At 38.9% G+C, this 12199-nt stretch overlaps 1 protein-coding gene across 1 annotated transcript in view; it reads left to right on the forward strand.

Annotated features, from left to right (window-relative positions):
* The window catches only part of LOC126457743 (tyrosine aminotransferase), a 205346-nt gene that overhangs the window by 178350 nt on the left and 14797 nt on the right, over positions 1–12199 (forward strand). The window lies entirely within an intron of this gene.

Here is a 12199-nt window from a genome sequence, read left to right on the forward strand (position 1 = left end):
AAAAACTTATTCTAGTGCATTCACACTTAACTGCAGCAATACACCGTGTTTTGAACAAGCATGAAGAGCTCCCTGTGTACCTGACCTCTGGTGTAAAGTACCTGCTGCACAAAATTGTTGACAGAACGTTAGCTATGAATTACAGACCTATTACCTGTCTGCCCAAGATGTACAAACTGTTTAAAACAGCTATCGGTTATAAAATTTATAAACATATACAGAAATGTGATCTTCTACCAGTTGAATACGAAGACTCTCATAAGAAATCAACTGGGTGTAAAGAGACATTATCTTTCAATAAAGCCATACTAAACAGTGACAATCAAGACAGATGAAATGTAAATGTTGCACAGATAGATTATGAAATGGCATCTGATAGTGTAACACATGAATGAATACTGAAGTGCCTTGAACACTTTAAAGTGCACCCAAAACTATTAAGAGTTCTGCAAGTATGTAGCAGGGAATTTTGGAACACTGGAAAACCAGGCTGTATATAAACAATTCACTACACTTACAGTCACAGATTATAAAGATAAAAAGGAATTTTTCAGGATGATTCTTCATCTATACCCATATTTTTCATTTACCTAATTCCTCTTCCCAGACAACTAGACAGATGTTCTTTCAGTTATAAGCTCCACAGCAACCCGAAATTAATTATACACATTTTTACAGGAATCACTTGAACCTATTTGCAAGAAATGACAAAATCCTAAATGAAATGTTATAGTCTGATTAGAATTAGTTTGTGATTGACAGATTGCAATGGTGGGGGCAGTGTTGCCAGCACCCAGCAGTCACACTTTACAAGGCACTGCATGTACCTACAGAACAGCCAACATTAGGAACATTTTTTTGTTTTGTAAATAAAACCATTAAAACAAATATTTCTATGCTTGCTATGGAGGATGGCCATGCAAACCAACTTGATTAACATAAGAAACATGTGGCACTTGAGAAAGAACTATGATTGGACAGTGGCTGGCCCCTACCACTCAACTCACTGAAATGTCAGTCACAAAGTAATTTTAATCAGAGTATAAGTGTTGTTAAAGCATTTAGTGGTGACATTTGCATGCAGTTTAAAACTGACAAATGTGTCAAACTAAGTGTGGTTAGAGGGAAACTTGTGAAGGCAAAGCACATTCACTTAGGTGAGGATACCAGTATTAAAAATCTAGAACCTGCAAGGCCTTAAAGGTACCATGGTATAGATGAAAATGCTCTAATGAATTTTCAAAAGGAACAGTGAAGAAAAGTAAGTGCATAGGCTTTCACAGACAGTGTGAGATAATATAAATTTTTTCTGGGATATTTTTTCCACCTCCCTTTCAAAGTGAATAAAAGAGTTCTTCAAAAGCACTGCAGGAGGGAAAAATTGGTGTTTAGAACCAAACTTAAATCCAAGAACAAAATTATGGCTATAAAATCACTGGCAGTTACTGTGTTTGAATTAGCTCTGCTCTGGTAGAATAAACTCAGAAAGACACATTATCTGCAGATTGTAAACATGAAAGTTTCTTACCATGCATGGTGTAGTTCAACCCAGAGCTGATGTCAACAGACTATTCATATAACACGTAAAAAGGAGGGTGAGATCTGAGACAAATGCAGGCAGCATATTGTATTTGGCTAGTATGTAACACAGTATGTGAAAGATTCACTAATGAATAAAATAATACAGTTCAATGTGGCAAATAGAAACAGACAAATTATTGCCCATGCTAAGAAGACTGCAAGAAATTTCTCACAGGAGCCAGAAGGTATTGATATTCACTCACTTCCACAAAGTAACATTAAAACAGAAAGTCAGAATAAGCTAAAGCAAATCTGGAGATTGTAATCTCTTGATGGTCAGTACCCATTGACTTAGAGAACTTAAATGTCGACAAAGATCAGAAACATCTGTAGCTTGAAAGAGGAACAATGAAAATAGAGGCAGAAGTTCTGATATAGCAGCTGGCCTTGAGGAGAAAATACTCAGAAAAAGTTATAATGAAAATCAGGCAATACAATAGATGTTGACTTTGTGGTGTAAACTCTAAGACCATAAACAACATAATGTGAGGCGGTCCTGTCTTGGTGAAGAATGATTAGTTCAAGAGGTACAATAAGATTTATTCCAACAAATGGTACGATCATACATCTAAAATGGTCATGACAGCTAGATGTAATGCTATCCTGTATGACCAACGAAGACATATCAACCTACAGATTGCATCTAAAAGCCTAATGTTGCTGTATGTCAACTAGATAAAAGATCATGCCTTTTAATCAAAACAACACACTCATATGATGGGAATATTAATGATCAAGTGGAAACCCAACATCTCTGCTTTATGGTGAGTAGCAATCTTCCTTTTCATTATATTGTCATTACTCCATCCTGGATTTTCCATTGTTTAATGATAAAGTGGCTCAGAAGAGAGTGGAATATAAGGACTGAACATCCAGCTCAGTCAAATGTGAAATGTTATAACTTATAATATTCTTGTCACCATTGGTGCCCTGGGATCAGTACATATTACCTGAAGGAGTGCACACTGTAGAATGCCAAGATGTAGTAAAGACAGTGAAATACGAGATTAGTATTATTCAGAATGGTCCACATCTTGTATGAATCATTGTAAAATCACTTTAGTGACCAGGCGTGCATCTGAGGAAGATGGAAATAACCTGGAGTACACTTGAATGTATCCAGCAATATTACCTCTTTCATAAAAAATAATGACTAAAATTTTATAACAACAACAAAAACATCATCATTTGATAATTTTGTACAATGAAGTGTCCAGGTAACTTTTATACAGGTGCACACTATCTGATCAAATGTATCCAGACACCTATTAGTGGACATTAATGTGGTGTTTGTCAATCCTTCACCTCTACATCAGCTTGAAATCAGCTGGGACACTTTCTGTGAGGTGTCTGAATGTCTGTGGAACAATGGCATACCATTCTTCCCCAACAGCCAAAACCACAGAAGGTGGTTATATTGAACATTAGAGGTTGGAGTGAAATTGTCTTTCTAACTCATGGTAAAGCTGTTCCATTGGGTTCAGGTCAGAATTCTGGGCAGGTCAGTCCTTTATAGAAATATTATTGTTCACAATTCACTGCACACACATGCTGCTTTATCACAGGTGCACTGTCATGCTGATAGAAACAATCATTTCACAAGCTGCAACATCATCGCGAAAAAACACAATGACCCGTATATGTAATAAGTTTCCTTTAATTTATGTCTATGGTCACAATCTTTTCTGTTTAACAGATTACTGGTTTCGGTCTTTAATGACCATCATCAGATCTGTCTCATAAAAGCAAAGTCCTAATGCAGTGCAGCCGTAGTGCCATAGTCAACTGTCCGCATTTAACTGTTGACTATGCCACTATGGCTGCAGTGCATTAGGACTTCACTTTTATGAGACAGATCTGATGATGGTCATTAAAGACCGAAACCGGTAATCTGTTAAACAGAAAAGATTGTGACCATAGACGTAAATTAAAGGAAACTTGAAACAATCATTGTTTTCGAACTGTTCCTCTACTGTACACAGTACACAATGCTGTAAAATGTGTTCAAATCCTTCCACATTTAGTGTTTTCTTAAACACAAAAACGAGACCAAATCCTAATTACAAAAAATACCCGAATGCTATAACACCACATCCTCCATACATCACAGTTGGCGCCACACATGATGGCATAGCAGGTAATGTTCTCCACACTGTCACCAAACTCAAACCCTTCCACTGGATTGCCATGTGGCAGCACTCCAAATCACTCATTTTCAGTAATCCACTTTTCTATGTTGTTGCTCTTTACATCACTAAAGCATCGCTTAGCACTGACTACGGAAATGTATGGCTTGTGAGGAGCTTCTCGACCATTGTACACCATTCTTTATAACTCTGTAAACCACAATCATTGTGCTAGTTGGACTGCTAGTAGCACTTTGGAAATCAAAGATGAGTCCTTCTGCTTATTTTTATAACTGCCCTTCGCAATGCTCAATGGCCCTGTTCATCAGTACATGAGGTCTACCTGGTCTTGGTTTAGCTGTGGTCCTTCTTTCATGTTTCCACTCCACAAGCACTTCAACAGTTGGTTTGGACAGCTTTATAAGAGCTGCAATGCTCCTGATGGATCTGTTATGTGGGAGACACTCAGTGACTAGTCTATGTTTGAAGTCACTGAGCTCTGCTGACCAACTCATTTCGCTGTTACTGCTCCTCTAATGGCAACACATTACAGTTATAAGATGTTTGTAGCCTCAAAACTACAGGAGATTATATTGTTTCCTGCCTTTGTTCTTACATCTCTAAAGCTCATCCACATAGTTTCCTTCTCACTTAACACCATGCAGTTGTCTCTAACTCGTCTTTCTCCTTCTTTTGTTGTTACATTTAGCATCTGCTGTAAATTGAGTCCTTAATAAAAATGCTAGTTCTATCTATGAACAACTCTGGCTCTGCTACTGAGAAGTGGTATAGTAAATTAGTTACAAAAATCAAGAGTAATAGAAGGCCTAACACAGAACCTCATGCTACTCCATAAGTAACTTTCCTGTATCCTGAAGCAACTTTTATTTTCATAACATATTTCTATCATCTGTAGCATGCCAGAAAGGAATGACTTAAACCAGTTGAAGGCAGCTCCACTGATACCATATTTGTATAATTTTCCAAGCAGCAGATCACAACTGGTTATATCAAAGGGTTTAGATAAATTTAGAAAAAATGCAAAGGTACATTCAGCTTGTTGTGTATCATTCGGAATTTGCTTCAAAAATTCAAAGATAAGACAGCTGTTTCAATATATTTATTTTCCTGTAACCATAGTGAACATTAACTACTAATTTACTTTTATTCAAAAACTCTGATAACCTTTCACATGACTCAAAAGCTAGGTAATAGTGGGACTGACCTATAGCTTTATGCACCTAATGTATTATCCTTTTTGTGTAGCAGCTTTACTATTGTTTGTTTTAGGTTTGTTGGGAATGTTCCTGTATTAAATAATACATTGATTACATCAAAAAATTGTGAGTCGTACTTGCTGGCCATTACTTACCTTCAGGAGACAAGATAGCGGAACTGCCAATAGGCACGTACAAAAATACACGTTATCCCAGTTTTCTGAATTATTAGTTCCTTCCTTGGAGAGAAAAGAGAGGTAGGTTGGAGAGGGTTGAAATGGAAGGACACATAACTCAGACAGCAGGATGACCTGGGCAACCTGTTTTGAGGAGAAGGCGAGACAATCGATACTCCATGCCAATGAGCTGTGACTCAAAAACGTCAGACATAAGGAACCCAACTTTTGCTTTTCTGACATGACATCCTAAAAGCCATGGATCAAGGCGATCATATAGATGCATTATTTCTTGATTTCTGCAATGCTTTTGACTCAGTACTACACCAGTGTTTATTAAGAAAAGTATGCTCATATGGATGTATCAAACAAAATTTGCATCAGGATTGAAGATTTCTTGGTAGGGAGAACACTGCATGCCATCTTCAATGAAGAGCCATCAACAAATGTAGAAGTAATATCTTACATGCCCCAGAGGTGATGTAGTTATATATGTATAATGAAATCCTGTGTGAAAAAGGCTGCACAAATATCCCAGATGAGCTTGATTCGATTTCAAAGTGTGTGTATTTGTTGAGGGGGAGGGGGGGGGGGTATATTATTATCTTATGTCTATAATATCAGTGACTCACAACTGGAATCAGTCAACTCACACAAATACCTATGTATAACAGTTTGTAGGGATATGAAATGGAATGATCAATGACCACATAAATTGAGTCATAAGTTAGACAGGTGTCTGAGTTATGTGTCCTTCCATTTCAACCTTCCCCAACCTACCTCTCTTTTCTCTGCAAAGAAGAAACTAATAATTCAGGAAACTAGGATCATGTGTATTTTTGTTCAATGGTAGGACACTGGTAAAATGCAGTCCGTCTACAAAGGAGCCTGCTTACATAAAAATTGCATGCACCATGTTACAGTTTTGATCAAGTGTGTGAGATCCATACCAAACAGGATTAACAGGGGATAATAAATATACAGAAGAAAGGGGTAGCATGGATTGTTGCAGTTTTGTTTGACTCATGGGTGAGTGTCACAGAAAGGCTGAAAAACCTGAATTACCTGTCACTTGAACACAAATGCCACCTATCTCACAAAACCCTCCCTACGAAGTTTCAAGAACCACTTTTACCGACAAATGTAGAAATATAATCATACTAAGTAACAACCACATGAAGACCACAAAGGCAAAGGTAACTAATTACAGTGTGCACAGAGGGTCTATACATGTTTGGAAACAGGAAGGAATGCTAACATTAGATACAATGCTAAGTACTCTCTACCATACACTGCACAGCAATTTTCAGAGTAGGTATGTAGAGACAGATGTAAACAAAAATTTGTAATTAACTTCATAACTCCTTCCCTACTTTTGAAAGATTAAACAGAACATTTAAATATTGTCATTATTGGTGTTTGATGTTAGAATAAATAAATTTCTTCAGACATAATCAAACCAAAACTATACAGCAAAGAGTCTTTGGGCTGCCACCTGGCTGAACACCTAAGGATAGATAAATGCAGGCGCATTAAGTCAACACTGCAGACATAGTGTCTGCCATAATTGGAACATTGGAAGAAGCAGCATCATGTGGCGTTTATCTGTATATTCCTCGTTGGGCTGCGAGACTCAGAATAACTCTGTTACAAAAATGACCAGTACTTACTCTCAGCATTGCACTTGTTGTGCATAAATGCCACTGCCACTCACGTATCTTAAAACACTACTGCCAGTGTCAGGGGATAAATCTGCCTTGCCCCTTGCTACTCTAGTTGGTGCAGTAACCACCGATATTGCTGTTTCAGCAAGTTAACATGCCTCGCAAAATTGTGTTATTGTGTTGGCCTTGTTGGATTATTACAGAGACAACATTCCGATCTTGCCTGCCCTCAGAACTGCTGCAATACCCTGCTCAGGCTCACACTAATATGCTCACATTACACCACATTTTGCCCCCTGACCAAGCCCTGGTCCCTCAGGTCAGTCTTAAGACCAGTTTCATATCAAACTACTTGTTTATAAAGAATACAGACACACTCTGTAACTAAATAATTGCGACTTGCCCAAGTGAATTAGACATGTAATATGATCTTTCTCATTACGCTGCTTATTACAACTTTACTTATGAGTCTACTTCCTACATTTGTTTAGTCCTTCTGGCAACTTGACCTTCAAGATTTGTCCTGTTGCTTCCTTCCCTCTTAGCCCTAAATTTACATCTATTCTGTATTCATACTACAAGGTTTCGTTCTCACTCTCTCTTATGTTTTAGGCATCCATTTCTACTGGAATCTGGACTATTGGTAGTTTATGCTGACAGCTGACTCTATTGCTCAAAAAAATAAAAGCTACTTACAGCAGACTTAGAGCTATGGTGGCAGTTGGTATTGCAATACACATGACTGTTACACATTGTTCTTCTTCTCTGAACTGCTCAATGAGGTGTGTTAACTCCTCAGCTGAAATGCAACTGACTCTGTTGCTCAAAAAAATAAAAGCTACTTACAGCAGACTTAGAGCAATGGTGGCAGTTGGTATTGCAATACACATGACTGTTATGAATTGTTCTTCTTCTCTGAACTGCTCAATGTGCTGTGTTAACTCCTCAGCTGAAATGCACCATTATCACGCAGCAGTGAAGCATTCCAGGGAATGGATTAGGTCAGGTTCTAGAGTTTGATTTAGAAATGTTATATTTGGTGCTGACTTTAACTTCAAAGGTTCATCTGGCCAGTATAACTGTGTTTGTGAGATGTTCACTTGTCTGATTCCCCATAATCATAGCTGTTAGGTGGGAGGTTGGCCCCATTATTTCGCTTGTAGTCTCATTTATCAACAACCCACTTCTCTTCAGTTCAATCTGTCACCTCCATGAACTTCCCCTGCTTGTAACAACTTGCCACTATTGTCAAGTCAACATAAGTGGAATAAATTCAATAAAAACCTGCTTGCTGGAAATGCATTCTACATTCCACACTACCCTACAAACATTCTAGCCCCCTTCTGTGTGCTGAGAACAGTTCTACTGTGCATGTGCTCTGACTGGTTTTTATTGCCCTGGTTGGACACACAGTATTCTCCCCTCTCTGCATTGTTGCAACTCCTCCACTGTCATTACTGCATATTTGCTACCAGCTCCTGAAATTAACAATACTCTGTGGATCTTCATCTGCATGAATTTCACAAGACCCCCCCCCCCCCAACCCCCCTTCGTTGGGTACATGCGAATGGCATAGCACTTCTTGTTGCTGTGAGTTGAATTCAAATTTACAATTGTGCTCAGTCTGCACTTGAACCCACACTATGTGGTAGTAGAAGGGTAGGTGGTAGCTCACTCCACGCTTTCTGTAATGCTGACAAGTACTGTTCAGGTGACAAAAGTTAGCACTCAGTTGTCCATGATGTATGGTTTCTTGCAAGTTTGACATTAACGCTTGTGCATCTCATCTGCTATCCGCTAACACTTGTAACAGCCTTGTCATTACAATTACCTTGTCCAGTACTTCTTCCTGTGCTTGTAGCACTCGCAAACATCACATCCTTTGACCCTCTAGCATAATCCATTACTTTACCGGTTAGTTTCTGTAACAAGAGTGTGTTGTTAAGTATTTCACTCTCCAGATTCATTACCTGTATATTGTACCATTCTTCTGACAACTTACTTTACTCTCCCAATTCTTTACTGCTTCCATAATTTTGTTTAATTCCCTAATATCATCCTCGTGTGACATTTAAAAAATCTGTTTTCAAAATTTTACCTCCAGTATCCAACCACTCTTCCCCATGTATGTGGCACAATTTTCACTACTGTCTCATTTGTTATTGTAGTTGCTTGTAGGATCTTTGCAGTTTATCACACACCCCTGAAGCTTCCTTGAGCATTCCCATGCTCTTGGCACTTTGCCAAATGTTTCTTCCAACCTTCTCACCTCATTCCACATTTCCCCTGCATTGAAAACCACCTTCGGTGCTCATCGATGGGTGGTGACTGTGACATTATCCTGCCTCAAAAACGTCACTCCTTGTACTTCATCACTAACCTAATAGCAGAATACGGACCATTTGATGACCCTGTACGCACCCTTCTTGACTTATTCAACAGTAATCCCCTTAGAAAAAGCCCTTTGCTCAGATTCTTTCAACAAAGCTGTGTTTACTGCATCATTCTGCCCTAACTTATGTATGTGTTCATCACATTTCCTTATCCTACCCACAAAATTTTCTACAGTTTCCTCAGACCTCTTCAAATAGTGTTCAACTGTTTCTGAAAATGCCTTGCACTATTCTATTTATTATACCTTTGGAAAAGCCCTTTTCCAGTAGTTCAAAGTTTGCTCCTTCAGAAAATGCTTTCGTATACCTATGTAAGTTTTTGTTTTTCCACTAGTTGCAATTTTTCTACCTGCTACAATTGGCTATCTGTCCAACCACTCATCTCTGCTGATGTTTTACGGTCCTCCAAGAACAATCGTACATCCTCAGATGATTTTCCAGAAAAGGGAACAATCAGTCCTTTGACAGATGGATCCTCCTCATGCTACAATACCTGGAATACTGATAACTGTTCATCTTCATCTGGCAACTGCCCTTGTAGCTGCACATGTTCTGCTGCTGGCTGCACTGTTGTTGTTGTGGTCTTCAGTCCTGAGACTGGTTTGATGCAGCTCTCCATGCTACTCTATCCTGTGCAAGCTTCTTCATCTCCCAGTACCTACTGCAACCCACATCCTTCTGAATCTGCTTAGTGTATTCATCTCTTGGTCTCTCTCTACGACTTTTACCCTCCACGCTGCCCTCCAATACTAAATTGGTGATCCCTTGAACATGTCCTACCAAGCGATCCCTTCTTCTCGTCAAGTTGCGCCACAAACTTCTCTTCTCCCCAATCCTATTCAATACCTCCTCATTAGTTATGTGATCTACCCATCAAATCTTCAGCATTCTTCTGTAGCACCACATTTCGAAAGCTTCTATTCTCTTCTTGTCCAAACTATTTATCGTCCATGTTTCACTTCCATACATGGCTACACTCCATACAAATACTTTCAGAAATGACTTCCTGACACTTAAATCTATACTCGATGTTAACAAATTTCTCTTCTTCAGAAACGCTTTCCTTCCCATTGCCAGTCTGCATTTTACATCCTCTCTACTTTGACCATCATCAGTTATTTTGCTCCCCAAATAGCAAAACTCCTTTACTACTTTAAGTGTCTCATTTCCTAATCTAATACCCTCAGCATCACCCGACTTAATTAGACTACATTCCATTATCCTCATTTTGCTTTTGTTGATGTTCATCTTATATCCTCCTTTCAAGACACTATCCATTCCATTCAACTGCTCTTCCAAGTCCTTTGCTGTCTCTGAGAGAATTACAATGTCATCGGCGAACCTCAAAGTTTTTATTTCTTCTCCATGGATTTTAATACCTACTCCGAATTTTTCTTTTGTTTCCTTTACTGCTTGCTCAATATACAGATTGAATAACATCGGGGAGAGGCTACAACCCTGTCTTACTCCCTTCCCAACCACTGCTTCCCTTTCATGTCCCTCGACTCTTATAACTGCCATCTGGTTTCTGTACAAATTGTAAATAGCCTTTCGCTCCCTGTATTTTACCCCTGCCACCTTTAGAATTTGAAAGAGAGTATTCCAGTCAACATTGTCAAAAGCTTTCTCTAAGTCTACAAATGCTAGAAATGTAGGTTTGCCTTTCCTTAATCTTTCTTCTAAGATAAGTCGTAAGGTCAGTATTGCCTCAGGTGTTCCAGTATTTCTACGGAATCCAAACTGATCTTCCCCGAGGTCAGCTTCTACTAGTTTTTCCATTCGTCTGTAAAGAATTCGTGTTAGTATTTTGCAGCCGTGACTTATTAAACTGATAATTTTCACATCTATCAACACCTGCTTTCTTTGGGATTGGAATTATTATATTCTTCTTGAAGTCTGAGGGTATTTCGCCTGTTTCATACACCTTGCTCACCAGACGGTAGAGTTTTGTCAGGACTGGCTCTCCCAAGGCCGTCAGTAGTTCCAATGGAATGTTGTCTACTCCGGGGGCCTTGTTTCGACTCAGGTCTTTCAGTGCGCTGTCAAACTCTTCACGCAGTATCGTATCTCCCCTTTCATCTTCATCTACATCCTCTTCCATTTCCATAATATTGTCCTCAAGTACATTGCCCTTGTACAGACCCTCTATATACTCCTTCCACCTTTCTGCTTTCCCTTCTTTGCTTAGAACTGGGTTTCCATCTGAGCTCTTGATGTTCATACAAGTGGTTCTCTTATCTTCAAAGGTCTCTCTAATTTTCCTGTAGGCAGTATCTATCTTACCCCTAGTGAGATAAGCCTCTACATCCTTACATTTGTCCTCTAGCCATCCCTGCTTAGCCATTTTGCACTTCCTGTCGATCTCATTTTTGAGACGTTTGTATTCCTTTTTGCCTGCTTCATTTACTGCATTTTTATATTTTCTCCTTTCATCAATTAAATTCAATATTTCTTCTGTTACCCAAGGATTTCTACTAGCCCTCGTCTTTTTACCTACTTGATCCTCTGCTGCCTTCACTACTTCATCCCTCAAAGCTACCCATTCTTCTTCTACTGTATTTCTTTCCCCCATTCCTGTCAATTGTTCCCTTATGCTCTCCCTGAAACTCTGTACAACCTCTGGTTCTTTCAGTTTATCCAGGTCCCATCTCCTTAAATTCCCCCCATTTTGCAGTTTCTTCAGTTTTAATCTACAGGTCATAACCAATAGATTGTGGTCGGAGTCCACATCAGCCCCTGGAAATGTCTTACAATTTAAAACCTGGTTCCTAAATCTCTGTCTTACCATTATATGATGTATCTGATACCTTTTAGTATCTCCAGGGTTCTTCCATGTATACAACCTTATTTCATGATTCTTAAACCAAGTGTTAGGTATGATTAAGTTGTGCTGTGTGCAAAATTATACCAGGCGGCTTCCTCTTTCATTTCTTACCCCCAATCCATATTCACCTACTACGTTTCCTTCTCTCCCTTTTCCTACTGCTGAATTCCAGTCACCCATGACTATTACATTTTCGTCACCCTTCACTATCTGAATAA

This window comes from Schistocerca serialis, chromosome 2 (assembly GCF_023864345.2).
Source record: "Schistocerca serialis cubense isolate TAMUIC-IGC-003099 chromosome 2, iqSchSeri2.2, whole genome shotgun sequence".
Lineage (NCBI taxonomy): Eukaryota > Metazoa > Arthropoda > Insecta > Orthoptera > Acrididae > Schistocerca > Schistocerca serialis.